The sequence below is a fragment of the Ictidomys tridecemlineatus genome, chromosome 10 (assembly GCF_052094955.1).
Source record: "Ictidomys tridecemlineatus isolate mIctTri1 chromosome 10, mIctTri1.hap1, whole genome shotgun sequence".
Classification (NCBI taxonomy): Eukaryota; Metazoa; Chordata; class Mammalia; order Rodentia; family Sciuridae; genus Ictidomys; species Ictidomys tridecemlineatus.
The window spans coordinates 134995350-135000966 of NC_135486.1; positions in this window are offsets into that span (position 1 = coordinate 134995350).

A 5617-nucleotide genomic window follows, 5' to 3' on the forward strand; every position below is an offset into this window, starting at 1 on the left:
TTAAAAATTAAATGAGACTTACAAAACCACTTACTATCTCCTTTAGGCTTGACGTTAATTTCTTAAGCCTGGTTCTCCTGGAAATTTCTAATTAGCAATGACCTCCAAATGGGTCATTTTGACTTAATGTAATCTCATTTTTTTCCTTAAGCTATTTTTCTTGTTCTTTTTTAGTTTTGCTCTGGAAAAGAAGAGGGATTTTTCTTTTTTCTTTTTTTTTATTAGTTGCTCAAGACAATACAATGATCTTGACATATCTTACATTTGATTCAAATAGGGTATGAATTTTCATTTTTCCACATGTACAGATAGCAGGATCACATTGGTTATACATCCATGTGTATACATACAGCAATTCTAGTGTCAGTTGTATTCTGCTGCCCTCCCTATCCCCCCTCCCCTCCCCTCCCCTCTCATCACTATTCTCTACCAATTCTACTGTAACATTTCTCTCTCTCTCTCTCTCTCTCTCTCTCTCTCTCTCTCTCTCTCTCTCTCTCTTTCTTCCCTTCCCCCTCACACCATCGTATATGTATTTTGTGAACCCATGAGGGTCTCCTTCCGTCTTCCGTGCAATTCCCCTTCTCCATCCCTTTCCCTCCCTCCTCTTTTCTTTGTTTTGTGGTAATCTTCTTCTCATGCTCTTCCTTCCTACTCTGTTTTGAGTCACCTCCCTTAAATAGAAAAAGCAATCATGAAATTCATCTGGAGAAATAAAAGATCCAGAATAGCTAAAGCGATTCTAAGCAGGAAGAGTGAAACAGGTGGTATAGCCATACCAGATTTCAAACTATACTATAGAGCAATGGTAACAAAAACAGCATGGTACTGGTACCAAAACAGGTGAGTAGACCAATGGTACAGAGTAGAGAACACAGAGACCAATTCACAAGATTACAACTACCTTATATTAGTCAAAGGTGCTAAAAGCATGCAATGGAGAAAGGATAGCATCTTCAACAAATGGTGCTGGGAGAACTGGAAATCCATATGCAACAAAATGAAATTGAATCCCTTTCTCCCACCATGCACAAAAGCTAATTCAAAATGGATCAAGGAGCTAGAAATCAAACCAGAGACTCTGCATCTAATAGAAGAAAAAGTTGGCCCTAATCTCCATCTCGTGGGGTCAGGCTCCAAATTCCTTAATAGGACACCTATAGCACAAGAGTTAAAATCAAGAATCAATAAATGGGACATATTCAAACTAAAAAGTTTTTTTCTCAGCAAGAGAAATAATAAGTGAGGTATAAAGGAGCCTACATCTTGGGAACAAATTTTTACCCCTCACACTTCAGAGAGAGCGCTAATCTCCAGAGTATACAAAGAACTCAAAAAGTTAAACAACAACAAAAAAAACAAATAACCCAATCAACAAATGGGCCAAAGATCTAAACAGACACTTCACAGAGGAGGATATACAATCAATCTACAAGTACACCAAAAAATGCTCACCATCTCTAGCTATCAGAGAAATGCAAATTAAAACCACTCCAAGATACCATCTCACTCCAGTAAGAAAGGCAGCCATTATGAAGTCAAACAACAACAAGTGCTGGTGAGGATGTGGGGAAAAAGGTACACTTGTACATTGCTGGTGGGACTGCAAATTGGTGCAGCCAATTTGGAGGGCAGTATGGAGATTCCTTGGAAGAAGGATTTTTCAATAGAAAACAATAAACCCAAACCAACTATGGGCCTATGCAGGTCAGAGGGTCCCTCTCTACTTGTTCCCCAGGAACAGATCCAAATATTAGATCACATGATCACTGTTTGATCAATTTTTGTCATCAAGATCCTTGAAAAATTATTCTAATTATGGACAAACATTCTTTTATTAATAACTTTATTTTTTGCCCTAAGACACACCAAATAAATAAATATGTTATGAGAAGTGACAAGAGTTGGGTGTGGTGGCACACTCTCATAATTCCAGTGACTTGGGAAGCTGTGGCAGGAGGATGGCAAGTTTGAGGCAGCCTCAGCAACTTAGCAAGGCCCTGTCTCAAAATAAAAAAATAAAATTAAAATGGCTGGGGATGTGACAGAGCACCCCTGGATTCAATTCTCAGTTCCACAGACTTAAAAAGTGATAAGAAATAATATTTGGACATGTTGGTTTCAGGCAAAGACACACTCTCTGGTTGGAACAACATGACTGTTTCAATTCAGAAAATATAAAGTGGCTTCAACTGGAACTGTGAGCCACATCTGAACAAGGCCAAAAGATTCTCTTTGTGTGCATACACCAAGACAAAGGGATGGAGAGGTGCTATTTGCTGAAACTTGTCCTGTGTGCTGCTTGCACACTGACCCTACCCACACTCATGTTCACACACATCCTCAATGAGTTTTCTGAGCTCTACCTTTTTTTTTTTTTTTTTGGTGCACAGTGAGTGCAAGATCACCAGTCCACCGGCCCCCAAATGGTTTGACAATTACTGCAGAAAATGGTGCAGAGCCTGAAAACGCCTCTTTCAAAGAATGCTGCCCTTGGGTACCTACTCTAGCAACCACCACCCATGATGAAGTCTCCCCTCCCTCTTTTGGCAAGAACAGTACACCATTTTCATGTTACAACTTCTATACAAACTGTGTTTATTTACTTTCCATTTTTTATTTATAATCTTTCTTTATAAATGTATTTTCATTATTTGGCTGATAAACTTTTCCATCTCTGAAAATGGTGAGGATATGATGGATTGAAATAGAATACATCAGAAGTTTTTCCCATTCAGACTAGCACCTTAAGAATTCCCATCTCACTGATGCTCGTGGCTTGCATGATCTCCAGTTCTGTGAAGATGAAAATATTGACCCCCATGATTATATCGGGAGACAGAGCTGTCCTTGAGAGAGAGAGTGAGGGGACTGAGCCTTGAAATGCAGGGTGTCCCCTCTGGCTAGCTACAGAAAGGAAAGTCGAGTGACTCCCATCAACCAAGGACTTTAGCCTGAGGGAGGTCTGCCCTGCTGGGATGGAGAGGCACACGAGAACCTGGAAAGTGACTGCAGAAATTGAGAGTGGTCCAGGGCCAACAAACTCGCAGGATGGCAGGAACCTAAGTCACAGAACCACAAGGAACCAAATTCTTCCAATATCCAAGGGGATTTGAAGTGCTCTTTACCTAGTTGAACCTCGCAGCCCTACAGACTCCTTGATTTCAGCCTTTCAGTATCTCTTGCAGAGACCCCAGCTGTCTATGCCAGACTTCAGATTCACAGAACCGTAAGCAAAGGAAAGGGTTCATGGTAATATAGCACACAGTGATATAAAATTAATACGCCCTCTATCAGCCCAGATAGGCCAAGTTGTACTGCCTTATAAAGATTTTGAAAGTCACAGAATCTCTGAATCAAAAAACAACAAAGGTACCCTTCTCACTCATATAGCATTCAAAACTGTCGCTCAGGGACCAGGATGCTAGAGGCCCTGGTTTAGGATTGGCTCCCACAATTGCAGGGGGAATAACAGGATAGGTTTCCCACCAGCACCTGGCAGTGGTTTGGGTCCCTTCCACCCACAGACTATTGACTGAGCTGAGTCCAGTGGCCCTGCCCAAGGTGAAGGAAGCTGGGAAGCACAGTCATCCTGGGTACTTAGAAGGGATCAGAGATCACTGTGAGCAGTGGTGATCTCCACACAGCTGGCTGAGTCTCCCCCTTCATCTCCTGACTTCCAGACCTGCATAGATTCCCACCAACAGGATGCACGTGGGCCTAAATTGAAAAGTGCACCTTTCAGAGTTCTCACACTAGTGGTCTGCAGGAGGAGTCAAACCCACGGGCCTATCTGGGGAAGGCTACACACTGTTCTCCAAGTTTTTGCATCAGTTGCCAACATTGATCAGAACTTTTTCCATAGAAATATGAACCTGTGGCTACTCTCAAAATACCTGAGAGATCTTTGCAATGATACTTTTTTAAAAAAGATGAGGTCAAGTCATGTTTTCTAAAGAGTACTCTTATGTTAAAAAATGAAATAAAAATTTTATAGTATATTCCCACATATGAATGTATAAAAAAGAACTAGAGGAACATGCACATCAAACTATAAATCAGGTACATTTGGGATATAAATAAGATGTGTGTGTGGGTAGGGGGAGATTCCACAGCAACCTAGAATTTAAATGAAGTATTTTATCTGGCAAGGAAGATGAGCCAAGTTTAGATGCCACCTTAATAAATATGAGAACCAATTTAATGCCTTAAATTGAGGGAAAAATCTTACTATCATTTATTTTAAGAATATTTTATTTTCTTCAACACAGCAGAATGGAATTTCAATGTACTAGTGCCCTCATATAACCACTTTTATGAAACCTACACTCCACTTTTATAAGGAAAGTAGAACCATAAGAGAATGTCTTAGGCAGGGATACTTCAGGGTACTTTACAAGCCAGGGCAAATCTACTGTCACTCTTATTTCTGCCGGTTTAGTGCCATGTCCACTTGGTAGTCATCACAAGACTGGGCTTGGCACGCTGGAGGAACAGGAAACATCCAAGAAAGATCTGACTTCAATTTTGATCTGCCACAAACAACAGACACAGTGGGGCTACTGTGTCTGCCCAGCAGCTGCCACATCTTCTGGAATTACTGCCCCCCCTCCCCCCTCCAACACTTCAATTGTCCTTTGGATATTTACTCCTTGCCCTCTCTGGTCAATACAAGCATGTGCCTCTGTGCAGGGCAGGACAGTGATGCCCCCGGAGATGTCCATGTCTAACTCCTGAATGGCACGTGGGATGCGAGGCGCAGGAAGCGAAGGCTGCAAATGGCATCACAGTGTAATTCAGAATGGAAGAGGAGGCAGAAACGGAGACTCGAGGGGAGAGGTGAGAAATGGAAAAGCAGAGACGCAGTGCTGATGGCTTGGAAGGGAGGATGGAAGAACAGGTCCAGGAGCCAAGGAGTGCAAGAGCCTCCAGAGATGGGAGTAGGCAAGGAAAGGGGTCCTAGCCTGGGTCCTACAGGTGGACCGAGGCCCTTCCACCTGGGTTTTAGCTCACTGAGACCTGTGTCAGACTTTGGACCTCCAGAACCTGAAATAACAGATCTGTGTGGCTCTAAGCCTGTGGTTCATTGTCAAAGCAGCCATAGGAAAACCGCCCGTGAACACCCTCTGTGCTGCAGCGTAGCCAGGGCAGTCTTTCTGGCAGAGCGCGCCTCTTGCCACCCCCCGCAGAAGCTCAGCAGCCCCCTACTCTGCTCCCACCTCCTCCTATGCAGGACTCTCAAGAACCCCTTTAAAACACAGATTTTATTAAATCTGTTTGGGATTGGACTCTTGTCCCGCCATTAAGAATCCTGATCACATTTGGTGAGTCAGATGGAGGACAACTTTTCAATAGAATTTTCATTTGCAAGGATGAACGTAAAAAGAAATGTGTGTCCTTAACCCTTCGCTAACGAGACAGTGACAGTAGTCAAGCCAAGATGGAGATTGGAGGATACTTGTTTCTATAAGATGTCCTGGTTTTTTTGGTTTTTTGGGTTTTTTTTTTTTCATTATTTCTCTGAAAAAGAGAAAGGGGGAGAGGACAGTGTGATAGGTAAGCATCTGGGCTTTGGAGTCAAGTGGATCACAGTTCAAATTCCAACTCCTCTGCTTAC